At 35.5% G+C, this 22,665-nt stretch overlaps 1 long non-coding RNA gene and 2 pseudogenes across 1 annotated transcript; all 3 read left to right on the top strand.

Annotated features, from left to right (window-relative positions):
• The first annotated feature begins 483 nt into the window (after nucleotides 1-483).
• Nucleotides 484-18,414, top strand: LOC122231314. Its single transcript, XR_006208503.1, has 4 exons — nucleotides 484-555; nucleotides 7,771-8,028; nucleotides 8,689-8,769; nucleotides 17,334-18,414. It is a non-coding gene; the product is annotated as an uncharacterized LOC122231314 (long non-coding RNA).
• A 3,513-nt stretch (nucleotides 18,415-21,927) lies between these two features.
• On the top strand, nucleotides 21,928-22,025 carry LOC122231598 (annotated as a pseudogene).
• Nucleotides 22,026-22,173: 148 nt separating this feature from the next.
• Nucleotides 22,174-22,282, top strand: LOC122231599 (annotated as a pseudogene).
• The last annotated feature ends 383 nt before the right edge of the window (nucleotides 22,283-22,665 follow it).

Here is a 22,665-nt window from a genome sequence, read left to right as displayed (position 1 = left end):
ATGTATTTCCTTATTTTGGCAAAATAATATTCCATTGTTTATATATGCCACATCTTATTTATCCATTTATTCACTGATGGAAACTTAGATTGTTCCCATGTCTTGGCTATTGTGAATTAAGCTGCAGTGAACATTGAATGCAGATATCTCTTTGAGATAGTGATTTCATTTCCTTTGAAACACACCCAAAAGTGTGACTGATTGCTGGATCACATGGTAGTTCTATTTTTAATTTTTTGAGAACCCTTCATACTATTTCCAGGAGGTTGTAACAACCATTTGGTTGGTTACATTTCCAACCAAAGATGCACAGGTTTCCTAGGCATCCTCACCAACAGCTCTTTTGTCTTATTAAGTGAGTGTGATGTGTCAGGTCATTGTGATTTGGATTTGCATTTTCAAGATGATTAGTAATGTCAAACAGTGTTGAGAATGGGACACAAACAAAGGAGGTTTTATTTGGTCATCTTGCTGATGTCACTACATACCTAGGTATCTCCTTAAGGAACAACTATTTACCCTGGTAACTCTGCTCCTCTTTGAGAATGCAGCCAGGTAATAATTATATTTTTATAGTTATTTTCTTCCTTCTGGTATAAAAGTTATGTATTAAAAAGTAGATCACCAGTTTTGGATTATAGAGTCAAATGTTCCTCAAGTTACAAGCAGCAAAATGTAGGTAATTTTACTTTGTGGAATTTGATTAATTACCAGTCAGGAATCTGGTACTCAGAATGAGAAAAATTTGTAAGCATCTTAGGGCTGTAAGAACATATTACAAAGTTTGCCAAATTTCACATTTATTATTATCATTGGGAAATATTTTGGGTGTCCTTGAGGGTGGCTTTTGTGCACAGAAAGTAAAATTTGTAGCTAGTCTAGCATTTGAGGTTAATACTTGCTTTATATTCAAATTTTAGAACATTTTAACCCTTAAACTTTTAGTTTTCACTTACAAATGTTATCATTCTATTTAATAAACCTATCAAATTTTAACGATCGGCTTTAATCAACTTTTCTCCTTTAGTACTTTAACTACTTAACAAATAGTATCTCTCTAAGTACTTAAATGAGTCTTGTAAATCCAATAGATTAAAGGCATAAGTGTGTTGGGGCACCTGGGTGGCTCTGTCAGTTAAGTGTTTGATTCTTGATTTTGGCTCAGGTCATGATCTCACAGTCATGAAATGAAGCCCCAAAATGGGCTCTGTGCCATGTGTGGATCCTGCTGAAGGTTCTCTCCTTCTGCCCCTTCCCTGCACATACTCTCTCTCTCTCTCTCTCAAGCAAAAAAAAAAAAAAAAAAAAAAAAAAAATTATAAGTATACTAATTTTTTACTCAATACTGTTATCAAATTTAGTAATTTTGTAACCTTTCACATTAAAATAAAAAGTTTCATCATTTACTTAAATATTTTAATTATCATCATATATTATTAGGTGTTATAATGTATAATTTTCTATTAAACAGTATATACAAATTTATATATGTGTACACACAGACTCACAAATTGTTCTTAAGCTTAACATAAAAACTTTAAAATTATAGCTCTATTACTTCTAAATTTTTATAATTTAGTTAAAATTAAATGGATTTGCCCACTAAGGAAACATATTTTCCCATCAAGGAAACATTATTATCACTTCAAGCAATTTAAGGTTATTCTCCCAAGAAATTTTGGATTATATACCCAATTTAGCTGGGGTTACACATCAACCAGATATTTGGGAGGAGGTCTGACATCTGGATGGTTCTGCTCAAGACAGTAAGAAATACATAGAGACTTCATTTATAATTCCTATGCATCATGTCCAGCTCCATACTCTCCAAATATTCCTGGATTTATGTTAGCTAATAGATACCTCACAAATCCTTCTTGAGTCTCAAACTATCCTAGATTACTTCACTTACAGAATGGATTCAAGTTTCTTTCTCTCTCCCTCTCTCTTTTTTTTTTTAACTCCTTATTTCATCCTGAATTATTCCCATACAATTCCCACATGGCAGGGTCATAAATCTTAGGAAGATTAATATTACTTCTGCCTTGATTCTGCATGTCTTGTGGCTTACTCTTGCATTACGGTCAGGACATTAAACCATGACAATGACAATAACAGGCCTAAAATGTGGATTATTAATGCTCTCTCCAAGGGAATTACATATTGAGCCAGAGATATATACTTACCAAATAACATAATGTCTTCATTGTATATACTCATATGTATGTGCTAGTTTGGAACAACACTTTATATTTACTGTGAATTCACATTTTTCACAAATTCTCTAATTTTCTTGTGCATAGCCTAGTTAATTTATATCGTACATGTTAAAGAATTTATTATATGTAAAATTTACCATGGTATCTGTAACATACTTTTTAACTTATTATTTTTTTTATTTAAAATTTCATCTGTGTTTGTTAAACTTACTATGCAATTCTCCAAGAAGAAAAATTTTTGATGAGACCATCCTGAAAATGAATGTGTTTTTCAAGTTATCTTCTTTCGCTTGTCCATGTGTATATATTTTTATGTCTTCATATTGTTTTATACGTTCTACATATTCCATTGTATTTTGTTTTAAATATATTAATGCATTGAGTGTAAATTTCTAAAATTTTTATAGCCTGTTTGGCATATTCTCCTTTTTAATTATTTTTTAAGTAGAGTTGATACACAATTTTAAATTATTTTCAGATATACAACATTGTGATTCAAAAAGTTTCTATTTCATACCAGACTCAACACAAGTGTAACTACCATCTGTCAGCATATAACACTATTACAATAGCTGTACATAATTACAATATGCTATACTTGTTCTACCAATAACTTATTCATTCCATAACTGGAGGCTGTACCTCCCACCCCCTTCACTCATTTTGCCCATCCCCCATGCCCTCCCCTTTCTGATACCACTAGACCACAAAAGTGGAAGTAGCCTGCATGACTTTGGAGAATATCTGATTATAAAGATCTGGGAATACTGACAAAGGAGTAGAGACTTTAAAAATACTAGATTTCTTTAACTGCGAGTAATGTTGTTTTTCTTTTCCAGATCATTGTGTGTCTTTACATTACTATTAAAAATGGAAGGAAAGTTCTTTTTCTAATAACTCATACGTCATTTTCCTCATTTATTTTTATATATTCATTCACCAGTTTAAGAAATATATGACAGACTCTGCCAAAGAGCCTGGAAATATAGAGATAAACATGATCTTTCTCCACAAGGAGTTTTTTTTTTTTTTCCTAAAGACATTATTTGTAAAGAAACAAATAAGAATAAGACATACAGAATTTTCATATAGTATTCTTGGAATACAGAGGAAATATAGAACAATACTACTTAGAAGAATCCATGAATCCTCTTTAGTCAGGCTTCATGTTAGTTGATAATATGGAGGATAGTAGAGCATTCAGTTATTTGTTTATTCATTAAATATGTGTGGTTCTTATGTGTTAGAAACTGTTTAGACTTAAAAAAATTAGACAGAAAAAATTAGAAAAAAAAATTTCTTTCCCTCAAGGAGATTTTATTGTAGAGGAGACAGAGAAAGAGGGAGAGAGAAATCACTAAATAGGTAAATTATAAATTATATCAGATGGGATTAAGTGCTGAACAGAAAATAAATCAGGGAAGGATGAAAGGCAGTGCTCACCCTAAGGTGAGTTGTTTTACTGCCCATGACACCTTATGATTATAGTCTGGGGTAGAGGGATACTCTAGGCTTCCTTTGGTGACTACTGACTGTTACAGGGATTGATGTCATAATGAAAATTTCCAGGCAGAATTAATGGTGGCAAGAAGATACATTTTATGAAGGAGGAAAAGGTGGAAGTCTTGACAGAAGAACATAAAGTTCTGGGGCTTCCCTTCCATGCTGCCAATGGTGGTGTGAAAGCCAGGGAAGCAAATCTTTTTTTTGGAACATGTTGGGGACACTGAGTTTCCTCTTGACCACTGTCAATGGAGACAAAGAGAATGGGAGAGGGAATCTTATCCATATATTTCCAATTATACTCCACAGTATATTTTAATTTTCATGGACATTCTGATGGACTCCTCAATTGAGACCACATAAAATAAGGATTAATCAATAAATGTCTCTCTTTACTTTTACTTAAAGTGAAATACTGCCTTTAACTCATAAAATTTTCTTTGAGTTCTACCTTTTCTATGCTAATTCCTTACACCTCAGCCACTCAACCAATTTGTCATGACATGACAAAGCTACCCTCTCCCTCCCTCATATTGGTCTTATCATTCCTTCTGCTTTCCCAAATCCTGTGGTAAAATTTTATCATTCTGTAGAATAATTCTAATATCTCATTCTGACAATCAAAGACCCTCACCAGCATGTCCAAATAACTTCAATTCTCTCATTTTTGGTTTCCTGTGATGTAGCTGTTTTACTAATTACGTCATTTCTTGGGCTGAGATTTCTCCAAATATATATCTATGGCATTCTAGCAGATATAACATGCTCTATGGTCTCATGGAAAAATTTAATGCACAACTGCATATTTATTATTTGAGATAGTTACAAAAATAAATGTATTTAATGTTGTTGAATTAAAAGTTTATTCAAACATTTGACCTGAGGTCCACCACTTCCAATTTCCCAATACTTATTATTAATAGTTCATGGCAAAAAAAAAAAAAAAAAAAAAAGTCTATAAAAAGCCTACAGCATCGGGACACCTGGGTGGCTCAGTCAGTTAAGTGTTTGACTTCAGCTCAGGTCATGATCTTACGGTCTGTGGGTTCGGGTCTCGCATCGGGTTCTGTGCTGATAGCTCAGAGCCTGGAGCCTGCTTTGGATTCTGTGTCTCCCTCTCTCTCTGCCCCTCTCCCACTCAGACTCTGTGTCTCTCTCTCTCTCTCTTCCAAATATAAATAAACATTAAAAACAATTAAACAACAACAAAAAGCCTACAGCATATATCTTATTTAATAGTAAAATACCAAAGGCTTTTACTCTGAGATCAGAAATAAAAGTCTTGGGGTGCCTGGGTGGCTCAGTTGATTAAGTGTCTGGTTTTGGCTTAGGTCATGATCTTGTGGTTTGTGAGTTCAAGCCCTGTGTAGGGCTCTGTGCTGACAACTCAAAGCCTGGAACCTGGTTCGGATTCTGTGTCTCCCTCTCTCCAGTCTCCCACACTGCTCACACTCTGTGTCTCTGTCTCTCAAAGAATAAACATTAAAAATAATTTAAAAAAATAAATAAAAGTCTATTTACAGATGATGTGATCATTTACCTAGAAAATCCAAAATAACTAATAAGCAGTTTTAGAATAAGTGAATTTAATAAGATCACTATATATAATATCAAAATTCAAAAATAAAATTGTATTTCTATATTAAAAAGAATAGTTCATGGTAGTATTGCAGAAAACATTTATTAAAAAATTCTAACCTAAGTAATTATATTTGCCCCCTAGACACCTCTTTATGGTTTATATGGTTTCTAGAACTGAAAATTATGATAAACTTGACACAGGAGAGCTAAACTTTCTATGTACTTTCTAATTTAAATAAAGGGGGGACAAAGCAGTAGATACAATCATGTAAATTTTTCATTATCTATCCACATCTTGATTTGATCTCTACCACAAGCTGTGATGGTGCTTATGGTTTCTGATTCCCTATGTCTAATAGTCATGGGACTGTTGGAGGGTTCATCTTTTCACATAGTATGAATATCTGACTAAATGGCTAAATATCCTTTTTGGGGAGATATGGGGGAAACATTACTGGATATAATTGCATGGTGGTGATTCCTTCTGGATAGCTAGCCTCTTGTTTAGTCGGTGTGTTCCAAGTCTATGAACTGACTCACATCAGGAAACTGCAAGACATGGTTATTGAGGTAGCTATCCTTAGTCTCCATATTATCCATCTTTGATCTCTTTTTATTGTATAAATTAGGCAGTATATTTTTTGGCTATCTTTCTTCCTTATTCTAGAAACACTTTGTTATTATTGCTATTTGCTATTAACCATCTCCACAACATCCTTTGGGTCAAAAACTCCTACCTGCTATCCAACCTTGTGCAGGTTTGAGTCCTTACTGACAAAAGACGAATATTAAAAACAAATAATTTGACTCTGCCACAAAATTGTCCTGTGGTTTGCAAACAAAACTACTCTATGAAAGTAAGAGTATACTTGAGGGATAGATTTTTACTTTCCAGTGCTTTCAACTGAAGATGCTATGAATATGCCCAAATATGCCCTACAAATATTAGAAATTCTCATATGAAACAAACCTTGCTGGGGCATTCAATCTTTGGGATGAACCTCATTATACATAAATCTGTCCAAACATTTTTCAACAAGCTATTGGTTTGATTAGATGAGTAATTAAGTTGACAGAGTCTATCTTTTAAAATTCGATGTAGACTCAGAACCCAGATATGAGAAGAAAATGAACACTGTCTTCCCTTCATGGATTTTTTTTTTCAGGTGATTAAAAAATAATATAGGTGAAACTTGCTCCTCAGAGAGAAATTTTCTCTTTAAACACAAAATAATGACAATAACCATAAGTAATACCATAGAATTCTAAGTTGAATTCCTCATAATAGATACAACCTAATGAGAAAAGGTCAGAAAGAATAAGAAAGGAAGGATCATCTACTTGGTTGATGTCTGGATAAATTGAAAGATTTTGTCACTGCTTTGCAGTGAATAGTTGTATGATCTTGAGTTAGTCCCTATTCATTTTGAGCCTCAGTTTCTAGGTGAACAAAGAAGGGGCAAGAATAGATCTTTTCTTCTCTGTTACTTTGTAGTGCTGCTCTCCAACAAGAGGCAACATGGCAAAGTGCATACGTGCTTAGATGGATATGGCAATGGACAAGCAAACAAAAGCAAAACAAAAATAGATTTTATCTGAGTTTCACTATGAACCAACTGTGTTAAATGAATAATTCAGATCATTTCTCTAAGTCTCTGTTTCCTCATTGGGAAAATGGGAATAATAATAAATACAAGGATGAGATACAATAATGTGGTTGGCCTAGTTCTTGACACATAGGAAATGCTCTGTGAGAAGAAGCTGCTTTTAGTGCAGTAGTAGAGTTCAGAGTCTAGAGCCCAGCTTATAGTTCATATGCTGGTTCTTCTCATTATCATCTGTGTGACTGTAGGCAAAGACTTCAGGTCTGTATAACTCATTTTCCTTCCCTACAAAATACTGTTTTCATGCACTGGTCGCCTAAGACATTAAGTATGATCCCTGGCAAATAGTAGGTCTCCATAGATGTTAGTTGGCATTATCATTAACTCTTAGATTTCTTAATGATCATAATTCATTAGATTTTATGAGGCCTTAATGTTCTTAAACATGACAGTAGTGATCATCTTGGCCATCGCACCGTATTTTAACCCAATTTTTGAAACCAGAGAAAATTACAGGTTAGATGAATTATTTGAAGGGGTAAGAAGAAGATCGAATGCTGAGCAAGTTACGTAGGTAGTGAGTGCAATGGATTTCCTCTCTCCAGGCTATGCTGCCTCTGCATAGGTGGCCACTAGACATCGGTACCCTCACGACATGTAACATCAGCAGCAGCCTCGTGGAGACTCAGCTGTTGCCATTACCCAGGCACTGTCTTCTTGTCTGCAACATCTCTTTGAACAGGTTGCTTGCCCATCTTTTTATTTTTGTTTTCATTTTAGATACTATTAACCTTCAACTTGACAAAATGTCTTCGATTCTTGCTTAGAAATAGTTACCAAATACATATAAAAATGTTTCCCAGATGCTTTTTCACTCCCAGCTTCTACATGATATTCAACTCCACCTACTTTTCTTCTGGATGTCTGTCACAAATCTGGATAGATCTTCACTGGCTAGTATGACTCACTGGAAAATGGTTTTTGCGGAGCCTATGTGCCACACATTACCACTTCAGGGCTTGCTGTTGCTGTTACTGCTGAGTGCGGAACTCGACAAAGGTCAAAATCTGCAGAAGACCAGGGAGTAAAAATTTATGAAGCACTGGGAAGAGACCTGGAAGGTAACTGGCACTGTGCAAATCTCATTCCACCACACCATCAATACTCCCTGACTCTGGAAAAGTCATTTATCTTTTCTTTATTGTACTTGTAATTTTTTTACGACAAATGGGACAGTCGTGATATCTGGCAAAAAAAATAGTTTCCAGGATAATAATATACATGTGACATTGTTTTGGAAAAGGTAAAAGTACCACACCAGGCTGTTGCAATTTTTCTAAGCAGAAAATCGTTTGTAAGATGAGGGCAAGAGTGGAATCCTCCTAACTCATTGAAGCAAAAATGTATATTGCCTGTTGCAGCAGCTCAAGTCTTTCTGTGGTAATAAGCACGAGAAACCACCACAAAGAGGAAAGGTAGCACTTTGGCACCCGAGACACCCAGGTTTAAATCAGTTTATTACTCAGAACATATGTATCCTCCGACACATTTCTGAATCCTTTTAATGTTTAGTTCGTCATCTGTGAAATGGGGAAATTAACAGCAATCTCTCAGCAATGTACCGAGGATCAAATTAATTGATGCTGCTTAACACAGCGCTTGGCATATTGTGAATGCTCAAAATGGTCGTTTTATTATAATTAAAATGATAGTATTTAATTCATTGGTGTCGCAGGTAAGAGGGTGAAAAATAATTTAATTTTCTTTCATTTCTATGGGAGCATGAACATACTGAATCACAGAATCAAGAATCTCATCAGTGAAAGAACCCCAAGAGACCATCCAGTTCCATTTATATTCAGGTACCAGAAGTTATTATTATTTCCAGTCCAATCTATATTCAGGGACAGGAGTATTATTGCTTCTAGTCTGTATATGTAGCCCCTAAGGCTTGCAAATATTTGGTGAGATTTGGTCACATAACTGTAGGTACTAAAAGGGGAACCTGATTCCAAGTCACCTGTCTTTTAAGGTAATGTTTCATACGTTTCTTGATGGCATTCTTATTATGTAAATGAGGTGCTATTTTGCTGATGGAGAATGTTGGCAGCAAGTATGGTTAGATGTTGCAAAGTTACTGAAGTGGTTTTTTTAAAAAGATATAAGGTTCTAATGTGTCAGTCAAGTATCACTTATTCCTAGTTTTGCTCTTCAAATGGAATAATTCTGTCTCAAATCAGATGATACTGCTCTAGCACTGTCAGTCTTCAGCTGTTGCCACTTCCCTACTGAATAGGAATCCTCTAAGTAGTTTCAAATATCACTGGACCATTTTCTCTTCTCTCATTCAGGAAACTTCAAGTATTGCATCAAGGTATAGAAAGTATGGTATCAAGGATCCATGGCTCTTCATTTGGATTTAAAACCAAGGTTTTAGCTATAAATGGTCTTAAAAGTTGGTAATTTTATGTGAAGTAAGATTACCAATTCTTCTCCAGCTCAAATTCAGAATTGAAAAACATCCTCTGTCTCATTTAGCTGAATCTGCTTGATTGCTTGAGAAAAATGACTTTATGCTGTTGCAATTGACTGTTAAACAGCCTCCATGAAGGAATTACTATATGCACATTAAGATCTGTAAAACTGAGTAGAATCTTTACCTGACAGGAGTTTTCCTCCACAAAGTGATTGTATATTTCATCTACTGACAATGGCTTTTATGTGTTGCTAGCAGACTGCATATTGTAATGCTAAATCGAGACAATAATAGAACTACTATTCAGCGAATAGCAAAGTTTTGAGTGTTATTATTGTTATTAAGATTTTATTATTTTGGATTAGTAGTTAGCCTTCTTATGGAAAACCAACGGTTTGGTATGAGATCATGTTAAAAAATATTTTCTTATTCATTCCTGAGTGGTCATTAAAATCATTTCCTACCACTTGCCTGAAGAATTAATACATTTAATCACTTGTTTTGTTTTGTATTTGAAGCATACTCTTTTACCTTGTACGATCCTCTGATAACTTTCACTTTCCTGGAACGGTTTCAGCATAATTAAACATTTCATGATAAAGATCATAAACTGCTGACTCAGCTGGACTCTGATGCAATTAGTCTGTACATATGGTTGGTTGGATGGTCCATGTTGTGTCTGTACACTTACTTTCTATAAAGATGAAAACATATGATCTAGTCAGCTACAGTATTCAGAAATGACATCTGCCCCATTCCTAAGCTTTTTTTAAAATCAATAAGTCATCTGAATTCCAGTAAAAAAAAATTGTCTATAATGCACTTCAGATTTTTCCAGAATATGGCTTTGCATGACTAAAATATAGATGTGCAAAGAATATAAGGCAGTAAGCCTTCTACAACTGAACTTCCTGCTAAATAATTCACCATTCCCCAGTATGTTTCTCTACCTCTGATCCTACATTTGTTATTTCTCAGGTAATTTTTCTCCTATTCTACTTCACACAGCCATTTTTATTTGGGGAAATTCTTCCATTGTGGGAAGTGCCATTATAACATGGTTGTTGACAATACTACAGTGAAATGAAATTAGTAGTATTTGGGTATTTATGTGCAATAAATTTTATTTTATTTTATTATTTTATTTATTTTATTATTTTGAGAGAGAAAGGGAGAGAGAGAGAGAGAAAGAGAGAGAGAATGAATGAATGAGAGAATAAGCGGTAGAGGGAGAGAGAGAGAATTGTAAGCAGGCTCCATGCTCAGTGTGGTGCCAGACATGGGGCTTGATCTCATGACCTTGAGACAAAATTAAGAGTCTGACAGTTAATCGACTGAGCCACCCAGGTGCCCTAAGAATCATTATTTTAAAAGGGCTCAGAATTTTAAATCAATAAACTAAAAATTTCATAAATACAAAAATGAAAATAGTAACATTTTATAAAACAATCAAAATTAAGTTAACAAAAGTTATATATTCTGACCAATATCTTTATAATAAAACTGTATACATGGAAAACATAAATCAACTGAAGAGTTTAACCTCTGAGTAAAGAATATTATTTGAAATTACATGATTTGAGCATTTTAAAAAGGTACAAACAGCAAAGTGTGTCAGTGTTTGATCATTGTTGCATCTGTATAATGTCTCTGCATACTAATTTTCAGTTGGTCAACAGGCTTTCTGATTCTACTCTAGTCAAGAAAATGGTGAAGAGATAGTTGTTAGCTAACTCTAGACTTTATTTAACAAGAAAATAAACTGTTGTTGGAGAACTTTAAGGGCATCATTTTTGAAAAACCATTTTCTTATGGATAGTGAGCTATAGTTCACTTCAGAGATAATATTTCCAGTTCACCTTTGTCCTTCAGTTTAATCATGGAAACCTGGAGACTACAGCACAGAGGTATGGGTATAATTTTCAGTATTTTACTTTTATATTCTACTTGTTCAGAAAATCTTTGAACTTGGATTAAGCATCATTCTTCTAGAGAAACTATACACTGTCAATAGCGATTTTCTGTTTCTGCTGAGCATTATGGAGGCAATGAAGGATGCCTTTAAAATGAGTATTTTTTTATTCAAGATATCAATGCCATGTATAGCTCTCTGGTTAGGATCCAAAATGTAAATTATTCAAGGTTTATGTTTTAAAAAATACTGAAAAGTCAGCTTAAACTGAAAAAAAAAATTTAGTGCATGTACATAGCACAATATTCCATAATACAAATCACTAAAATTTGGTATCCAAAAGCACTAGAGGCAATATTCACTCTCTTACTTATGATATTACAAAGCAGGTTTCTGCTTTTTCGCCTTCACTTCTGAATTTCTGAGTTCAGGCTGCTAGTCCATGACATAGACTAACTGAATGGATGCTTCTAGATTATTCCTGCCTAGGATATTGACTCTGGTGAGTGATATAAGTATTAAAAAGCATTTATAAGTCATATTTTTGTTGTTGTGTTTTTTTATATGGTGATGGATTAATGATACAGCAGATGGTTTCTGGCTAGATTTTTCTTGCTGCCTAGCAAGGGTCTTGCCAGTTTTCTAAACTGCCTTTTTTCTTCCCTGTTTTCTGAGCTGGGTCAGCCAACTATTGATTACCTCAGTTCCCAATAACTTTGTAATATATTTACTTTTTTGCTTAAAGCTACATGGTCAGTTTATGTGGTTTTAAATCATGAATCATGGCTCATACTCTTCCAACTCTCAAATTCTTACTAATCCTTTAAGGTCCACATTGAAAACCGTATCTTCCTTGAGGGCTTTCTTCATTTGCAAACTGAAACGTGGATGATCCGTGGTCTGATTTCTCCTTGATTCAGCTGTGCTTGTTTTACAATTTCAAATTATGCTTTGTTCTTACAGATATCTGTTTTCCTTCCTTCCTTCCTTGTTTCCTTCCTTCCTTCCTTTCCACAATTGTGTTTTAGTGCCTCTACTACACTGTAATCTCTATCAGGGAAGGTATTTTTTTCTCTTACCCATTTTTGCCCCAAACACATACCCAAACTAGTCCCTGTTCTGTACAAGCTGGTTTTTAAACACTATAATTATTAAAATTTAAATTATATGCATTTACGGGGCACCTGGGTGGTTCAGTCAGTTAAGTGTCTGACTTTTGGTTTCAGCTCAGGTCATGATCTCATGGATTGTGGGTTCAAGCCCCGCATCAGTCTCTGTGCTGACAGCATGGAGCCAGCTTGGGATTCTCTCTCTCTCTTTCTCTCTCTCAAAAATAGATAAATAAACTTAACAAAATAAAATATATATATATATATATATATATATATAAATTTACAATTAAATACATTATATTAAAAATCAGGGTAATACATACTTAAAACTCATCACTTCCTAATTATTGCATCTTACTCTATTCTATGCTCTTGAACTTATTAACCATTCTTGTGTCTATTGTGGAAAGACTAAATAATGGTGTGTTACTATTGCTCATCTCTTCACAACTTCACATTTAGTAATTGCACCTCAGTGCTTATAATAGGCCATGGTGGGACGATCTACCACAGTTACTGGCAAATACTTTAAACCAGGAGGAGACCGGGAACAACCCCAGCTGGTTGTCACATATTTAACAGCACATTAGTTTGGATTCTGTCTACTAATGAGCCCGATCTCATCTACTATGGTTTATTCTTAACCTTAATATGTGCAGTGGTGGCGTCCTGATCGTCCATGGTACTGATTGTGTCAGAAGTAGTACCTTCACTGGACCACAAGTTCTATAGTGTTCTGTGTACTTGCCAGAGTCTTTAGCTTTGAAGTTTCTCTGCTAGTCCTTCCAAAGCATGTATAAGCACTATTCTTTTGTGTTAAAGTCCATGCTGCTTAAACGGTGCATATTTTCTGAACTGAGCCTCCACTAATAATGCTTCCTTAGCTTTCACTTTGTTTTTCCTGTTGCCTTTAGAGTCCTGTAGTGACATGTCACACAGGATCTGATAGGAATGAGGAGTGCTGAATGAGGAGTGCTGAAAAGAAAAATTTGCATAACTTGGAAGCTTCAAGCACAATGTTAATTGTATTGATTGTTCAGTTTATCCTGAGATAACAAGTTTCTTAACAAGATTTCTTTGGAGTTCTGTCCACTTCTGGGGCACCTGGGTGGCTCATTCGATTAAGCATCCAACTTTTGATCTCAGCTCAAGTCCCAATCTCCTAGCTTGTGAGTTCGAGCCCCATGTCAGGCTCAGCGCTGACAGTGTGGAGCCTGCTTGGAATTCTCTCCCTTTCTCTCTGCTCCTCACCTGCTCATGTACACACCTGTCTCAAAATAAATAAATAAAACTTAAAAACTTAAAAAAAAATTCTGTCCACTTCTCCCATTCTGTCCACATGATGGGAGGAAGAGGGCAAGACATACTTGCAAGACAAGTATGGAAGAGGTGCTGGGGCATTACGGAATTAAAACTGCCTTGTCAAAAATGTTCTTTTCGTTTCTGCATGAAGTTTGTATTGGGACACTTCCCGATTGCAATGGGATAGTAGGTTTGTGATTTAAAAAAGTCTCCTAAGATTCTTAGTGGTAAGTGTTCTTTCTAAAGAGCTACAATACTCAACATATTCTAGGTCTTCTCTACAAAAACAAAAAACAAAAAAAACACAACTAAAAAGGAGAATGATGTGGCCTGGTAACAGCGATATTCTAGTTAATGACTTTTTCTAGGTGGCAGGGAAGGTGTACTTTAGAACCACACTTCTACCTTCTTATGTGGAGTCTGCTAAATGTAATTTATATTTTAAATAATAACTTACTTATGGACATATGGCCATTACAGTTGTGATTTTCTCAAAATTGCTATAATTATACTTATTGTAGGACTCAGACCTGAATAAATGTTAATCACAATAAGGATCCAGGAAATTAAGTTCTTGAAAGAAAAGTACCTAATTCATCAATTTATGGCCAAATTAGTTATTTTGTGAAATCTAAAAAAGAATCAATAAATGTTGATTAATTGTGTTTAGGCTTTGTTATTATAACCTGCTAATAAGGTGACTTTTTACATGTTAATTGTCACCTGGACACCTCACTGTGAATTATAAATGCTTATGATTATTGAAGGACAAGTTTAACAAATATTTGTTGTTCCCTTCCTATGTGCCACACATATCTCAAGGCTTGTGGCATAGAGCACTGAACAAAGTTTCTGTCTTCATGGAGGTTAACTCTAACACAGATAGATAATGTCCAAACAGTGGAAAACATGCTTTTGAAAATATACAATATAAAAAATGGCACATGAAGATGGAATGTGACCAGGTACGCTGTTTTGTGTAAGAGGATTAACAAAGGAGCCTTTCATAAAATATTTGAGCTGAAAGCCAAGGAATTTACAATAGTTGGCCATGTAAATGTATGAGTAAAAGATCTTATAGGTAGAGAGATTTGCAAGTGGATTTTCCTGGCATGCCAGTTAAATGGCAAGTGATCATCAAGACTGGAGCAAATGAACAAGAGAGAGAATGAGAGAAGATCAGATGGTGACTGGGGACTACACCAGGTAGGGTCAGCAGACAACAATGAGAAACAATTAACATTATATAGCACTTCGTGCCAGACACCATCCTAAGAGGTTTGCTGGTTTTAAGTCAATTAACCCTCTCAGTAATGTTACAAATTTGATGCATTAACATTTTATACACGGGAATTTGAGACAACGAAGAATTAAATAACCAAAATTGTAGGGGAAGACAATGGTACAGCCATGATTTAGACCTACACGTCTGGCTCTAGAACATATATATATATTTTTTTAATCAGGGGATGTTTTATGAGAGATATCAAATGTTTTACAGGCTTTTGAGTGGAGGATTCTCTTTATGAGGATTATTTCATTGTGCTTGCTGAGTCGAAAGTGGACTCCAAACAGGCAAAGAAGCTGACAGTGTAATTTAGGGGGTTATTGCAGTGCAGTGCTCCAGGCTATTGATGAAGTTTGCATCATCTCGGATGGCACTGATGGAGTGGATAAAAGTAGTCTCATTATAGATATAATCTAAGGGGTTGGTTGATGGATTGAATGCTGTGGTGAGAAAAAGAGAGCAATTTAATATAACTCCAATGACTTTGGACTGAACAACTAGAAGAATGGGGATTCTATTTATTCAGATAAAGAAGATGGGAGATGAAGCAGGTTTGTAGGAGCAAAAAAAAAAACCTTTACTTTGGGGCAAGTTAAGTGAAAATTAAGGACTAGTAACATTAATTAGAAAATTAATGGCATTAGAGACTAGGATTAAAGGTATGAATTTGGGAATAATTCACTCATTAAGGAGTGAATAAGGGTCTTCAGCATTTAGACTTTAGAAGCACAAGAAGAAACTGGCATTTATGAAGTAGGAGAATCAATGAGTAGTGTGGTTTGAAGGCCATGAACCAAGTGTTTTAGGAATGAGGTAATCCCTGGTTGAAAATACTACCGATATATTGATAGAGGTGAAGTCTGAAAATTGATTCCAGGATTAGAAATGTGGGGGTCATTAGTGACCTTGACAACAGCAGTGTCTGGGGAGTTATGTTTGTTTAATTTTTTTTTTTTTTTTTAGAAAAACCTGGATTGATATAGAGGTAAGAGTAAATAGGAAGAGAGAAAGCAGACCGGAAGTACAGGCAACCCTTTAAAAAAAACTCTAGGGGCGCCTGGGTGGCTCAGTCGGTTAAGCGGCCAACTTCGGCTCAGGTCATGATCTTCCAGTCCGTGAGTTCGAGCCCCACGTCGGGCTCTGTGCTGACAGTTCAGAGCCTGGAGCCTGCTTCAGATTCTGTGTCTCCCTCTCTCTCTGACCCTCCCCCATTCATGCTCTGTCTCTCTCTGTCTCAAAAATAAATAAACGTTAAAAAAAATAAAAAAATAAAAACCTCTATTGTTGGGGTGCCTGGGTGGCTCAGTTGGTTAAACAACTGACTACTGATTTTGGCTCAGGTCATAATCTCATGGTTCCTGAGATGGAGTCCCACATTGGGCTCTGTACCGACAGTGTGGAGCCTGCTTGGGATTCTCTCTCCATCTCTCTCTGCCCCTCCCCTGCTCACACCCCCCACCCCATCACAAAATAAATAAATAAACTTTATAAAAACCTCTTAGGTTACACAGTTGGTTGAGCATCTGACTTCAGTTCAGGTCATGGTCTCACGGCTTGTGAATTCCAGCCTCACATCGGGCTCTCTCCTGTCTGTGCGGAGCCTGCTTCAGATCCTCTGTCTCCCTTTCTCTTTGCCCCTTCCCTGCTCACACTTTCTCTCTCTCTCAAAAATAAATAAACATTAAAAAATTAAAAAAAATAGGGGCATCGGGGTGGCTTAGTCAGTTAAATGTCTGACTTTGGCTCAGGTGATGATCTTGCAATCATGAGTTCGAGAGTTTGAGACCCATGTTGGGCTCTGTGCTGACTGCTCAGAGCCTGGAGCCTGCTTCTGAAATGGTCTCTCTCTCTCTCTGCCCCTCCCCTGATTGTGCTCTCTCTCTCTCTCTCTCAAAAATAAGTAAAAACGTTAAAAAAAATAAACTCTATTATAAAGGAAAGCATACAATAGGGTAACCACTGGAAATGAATGTGGTAGTAAAGGAGAGAATTAAAATGATTTTAAGATGATATATATCACAGCGTGTTTATATACCTATGGAAATTATTTAATCCTGACAAATCCAGAGTGTATAACACAATAAAATAAATCAAGGGGTTTTGATAGAACATGGAATGCTCCAGGAACACAAAGGGGCATGTAACCTGGTCTAACAAGAGGGGAGAAAAAGTAACTAGAGATTTTTAGAAGTAATATCTGAATTCATTTGTGAGGAACAATGTGGGTTAATCATGCAAAGAAGAATGGAAAGAGCTTTCTAAGCAGAAGAAATCATCAAAGGATATATTAAGTGTACCTCTGATTTGCTTTGTAATATTTAATCTTTATCTTTCAGACACATAATAAAAGCTTATTCATCACCTTTTCTGCCTGGTCTTGAACTACAGTGAAGAAGATAGCCAAAGCTTGCCTTCATGGAGCTTACATTCTGGGAACAATGAAAAATGAACATGTAGACTGTGATAGCACCACGATACACAGAAACAACTTGTCGAGGTTGGCTAGAATGCTAAAGGAAACCTGATCTGAAGAGTGAGCATTTGTGTTGAAACCTACAAGATGGGACTGAGCCAAACCAGCAAAGAGCTGGATGAGGAGCGCTCACAGCAGGGGAAATAGCAATTGCAGAGTCATGAAGAGGGGCTTATTCAAGAAACAGAATAAGGATCAATATGGCTGGGGTGTTGTGTGAGGTCTGAGAGAAGTTTGCAGCTTCTACTAAGAGCAAAGAAAGCCATTCAAGGAGTTTCAAGCAGGCTTATGGCACTTCCAGGAAGCAGAGGCATGGATACCCTCATTGCCCTCTCTCAACTTCTGTCTCCACCATTCCAGCAGAACAAAGGCTGTTTCAGGCAAAACCATGTACCCTGGTTGAAATTGTCCCTGTACTCCTGATTTATTTATGACCATGAATTCCCTCTATACTTAACTATATAACTGATACTAAGTTACATAACCTAAATGAAGTTAATTTCTTTAGTACTATTCCCTAAACCCTAAAAGAGTTACTGTTTTAACAACATGCCATATTTAGGACTCTTAAGGGTTCTGTTTTACTTATTAGAGATACGAAATATATGAAAATACCACATTATTAATTATCTCTCTCCTGCCAAACACGTTGTTCAGTAAACTGCCCTTTCTCAGTTAAAACAAAAACAAAAACAAAAAACACTGTTAATCTGGTTGATGGGAATGATTTTTTGTTCCTATTTTTCCTTCACTTCCCAGCAAACAACCATCACCTATTTATGCTATTTCTTCTTCCAAAATATATCACAAATCCCTCCTAGTCTTTTTATTTCTTCTGCAACCATGGTCCAAGCCATAATCTTCTCACACAGATTACTGCAAAAAGCCTCCATGTGGTTCTCTGCTTCCAGCTTTGACTTGCTCACCCATTCTCTACAAGTGGCCAAGGAATCTTAAGAAACACAAATTAAAAAACCATGCAAATCAGTAGTACAGTGAATACGTTTTATTGGTGTCCTCTGCCTAGAAAACTGCACTCTTCTTTGCCTGACTGACTCTCACTCGTCTTTTACAACTGAATTCAGATATTCCTCCTAGAATCCTGACTAGTACATTTCTCCTTTCTCACTAGACTGGGTTGAATATCTCTCTGTGTTCCTAAAGCATTCTATACTTCCCTCCATCAAGAGCACTTTATTTTCTCTACTGTGTTATGTGTAGACTGCCCTGCATGTCTGTTTTGGTCACTAGACTATGGGACAAGGTCTGTACCTTTTATTTATATGTGTATCTTACTCCCTGACAAATAATTAGTGCTGAGTAAACAATGTTCTTTCGTGGCACTCATGACTGATTGCATAAATACATGTGAATTGTGATGATATAGAAAGGTTTCATGAAGAAGGTGTTACCAGATTCCCCACTACCATTTATTAAAGAAGCAGTCCTTTCCCCAGTGTGTGTTCTTTAGCCCTTGTCAAAAATTAGTTGATTGTATCTTCTTGGGTTTATCTCTGGGCTTTCTGTCTGTTCCATGGGTCTATGTACTTGTTTTTATGTCACTGCCATACTTTCCTGATTGCTACAATTTTGTACTATATCTTGAAATAAGGTACCGTAATATCTCCCAAAGCATGCTGGGAAAACTGAATGTACACACGTGAAAGAATGAAACTTGAACACTGTCTTATACCACTCAGAAAAAAAAAAACCCTCAAAATGGATCAAAGACTTAAACATAAGGCCTGAAACTATAAAACTTCTAGAAGGAAAAAATATCCTAGACATTGGTCCTAGGTATTATTTCTTTGATAACACACTAAAAGCACAGGCTACAAAAATGAAAATAAACAAGTGGGACCACATTAAACTAAAGAACTCTGTACAGCAAAGGAAACAATAAATTGAAAAGGCAAATTACAGAATGGGGAAAAATATTCACAAACCATATATCTGATAAGAGTTAATATCCAAAATATATAGAGAACTCATACAACTCAACAGCAACAAAATAAAACAAAACAAAAAACAAACAATCCAATTGAAAAAACTGGGCAAAGGACCTGAATAGAGATTTTTTCAAAGAAGATATACGGATGGCTAATAAGTATATGAAAAGGTATTCAACATTACTAATCATCAGGGAAATGCAAATGAAAACCACAATGAGACATTGCCTCACACCTATAAAGAGGGCTACTATCAAAAAGACAAGAAAACAAGTGATGGTGCGGATGAAGAGAAAAGGGAAATTTTACATACCATTGGAAGGGGGGGATATAAATTGGTACAGCCATTACGGAAAACAGTATGAAAGTTCCTCAAAAATATTAAAAATTGAACTACCTATGATCTAGTAATCCCACTCCACTCCTGGGTATATATCCAAAGGAGCTGAAATCACCATCTTAAAGAGATATATGCATTCCCATGTTTGATGTAGCATTACTCAAAATAGCTAAGATATGGAAACAACCTAAATGCCCTTCAGTGGATGACTGGATAAAGAAAATGTTATATGTATGTATGCATATATTTACATATTAAAAGATACACACACACACACACACACACACACACACACGCGCTTTATCCAAGTTACCTCCTGGAATAGTTTGGATGAGGCAAGGGAATATTCTGATCAAATAGTTTGGCCTCCTCTAAGCCGCACAGTTTTTGTAAGTTTGTATCATGATCTGGCCAAATTTCTGTGCTGTGGGATTTTAGCATCTTAAAGTAATTACCCTCAAAATGTGTTCTACAGAGTGATTTAAATACTCTTTAGAACAGCAACCAGTGCGCAAGAAATCCTCTGGATGGGTGACAGTTCAGCTTTTTCCATGAGAAATTGTGTATTTTAAGCCCTAATGATCAATGAGAAAATAATAAAGTTCTTGAAACTGAATATATGATCCATCCTTAGAGTAATGAGATTAACTTTGTGTCTCTAATAGAGATTATAAATTATTGTACCATATATATTTATTATCCCTAGAATTTGCTTCACCCTTAGGGAGAAGTACGGGCACTGATGATGCAGGATTGCATAAGCAGAAAGCATACATATCTTAATTAAAGACAGCATTAGATGTCTGACAATAGGTACCTATAGGAGTTTTACAAACACTCTCAAAGGAGAAAAATCTGAAAGTATGAATGTGTATATACATATGCACATACATTCACGTATATGTATCTATGAACATGTGTACATACATGCATAGACAGATGTGTGTATATGTACACATACATTTTATAATTTTTTCTCTTTTAATTTTGCTGTTATAGTAATAATATGTGTTCCTGATTTACAACTTCAAATAGTAGAAAGGGGTATAAGTAAGATTAAAATGCTTTCTGTTCTTCCCTCCACCCCACTTTCTAGCAGGGCACACTACCCTACTTCTGATATAAGTTTTTAAAAATTAATGTTATGTTTACAACCACAAACTTAAACATTATTACACCTTTTATCTTTTTGTGTTGCTATTATTTTGTCAGTTGGGTGCTATCACTAGGCATCTTTCCATTGTAGCTGAAATTTAGCACAGTTACATTACCTACGACCTCTATTTTCCTCTCTTTTCCATGCCTCATTTTTGTATAATTTTTTAAAGTTTATTTGTTTTTGAGTGAGAGAAAGAGAGAGACAGAGTGTGAGTGGGGGAGGGGCAGAAACCTAGGGATACCTAGAATCCGAAGCAGGCTCCAAGCTCTGAGCTGTCAGCACAGAACCCTATGCGGGGTCAGAACTCACAACCATGAGATCATGACCTAAGCTGAAGTAGAACACTTAACCGACTGAGCCACCCAGGGACCTATTGCTTTTACAATTTTTTGCCCTTCTTGGAGTTATTTTCTTAACTGTAAAACCATATACAGCTCTCCTTTAGCCCATAATTTTCAAACAGTGTCTACTAATTCCTTGCTATGTAAGAAGAGGAAGTCAACTAACACATAGGTTCTCCCTTCTGCTTCTCCTGTGTCTGACTTTTATCAGTTATGACACAAAGTAGCCATTTTCAAGCTTCCATGATTTACAACATTCATGTTCTGTAACTAACGTTAACGGTCTTGAATATTTAGCCTACTATCCATTCTAAAGATAAGTAACTAATGAAAACAATATTATGAAAAGGTAAAATATATCTCTAAATAAACAATACTGTGATTTCACAAAAGAAATTCAATTCCATTTCATGAAATCTTGGCATTCAGGTAAGAGTTTACTACATGCCTAGCTAAAGAGAATTCTCTTGTCTTATACTTATTTGCTCAAAATTATGCCACCTTTCAGCTTATTTCATATTAGATACAAAATTTTATTATTTTTTAGTTTTTTTTTTTTTTGAATTTTAATGTTTCCAGGGTTCTCTTTGTTTCTTGTTGATAAAGGAGACAAATGAAGATCTTTATTTTTCTAATCACCTAATCTATTGAGTAAACTTACTTTATTCCTGCAAATATTTTTGCTGTTCTGATTTTGTAATAATCAGGGCAGGCTAAATATTCACTATATTAAGACCATGAATGTGGGGGCGCTTGGGTGGCTCAGTCAGTTGTGCATCCGACTTCAGCTCAAGTCATGATTTCACGGTCCATGAGTCTCACATGTGCCCCACATTGGGCTTTGTGCTGACAGAGCCTGGAGCCTGTTTCAGATTCTATGTCTCCCTCTCTCTCTGCCCCTCCCCCACTCACGCTCTGTCTCTCTCTCAAAAATAAATAAACATTAAAAAAAAAAAAAGACCATGAATGTGTCCCCAGACCTACTTCTTTCCCTAGTCTGATTTTTTAATGCTGGTGATAAACCAAGTCTATTTTTATGATGCATCTTATGTGGGAAATATCTGTGACTCTAGGTATCTGATCATTCTTGAGAAATGACAGCACAGTTAATGCAATACATTTTTTTCAGATAACCACTGCTAATTTAATGATTATCAATTGCCATTAAATGAATTGTGGAAAATTAAAAAAAAAAAACCCTCTCTTCATGTAGACAAACTTTACGAATTCACTTTTTGGTCTAGTTTGGATCTATTGCTTTCTAGGCCTGCCTGCACATTGTCATCTCCGGTTTTAAATATTTAGTCTTCTACTTTAGTTCCTACTGACCTTGTATTAAATATCTTTTTATATCATGGATGCATTTACCATTTTGTTCAAATATATATTCAAGAAAATTTTTTGAA

Source organism: Panthera tigris, chromosome D1 (genome assembly GCF_018350195.1).
Source record: "Panthera tigris isolate Pti1 chromosome D1, P.tigris_Pti1_mat1.1, whole genome shotgun sequence".
Classification (NCBI taxonomy): Eukaryota; Metazoa; Chordata; class Mammalia; order Carnivora; family Felidae; genus Panthera; species Panthera tigris.
This window is presented reverse-complemented; position numbering and strand designations above follow the sequence as displayed.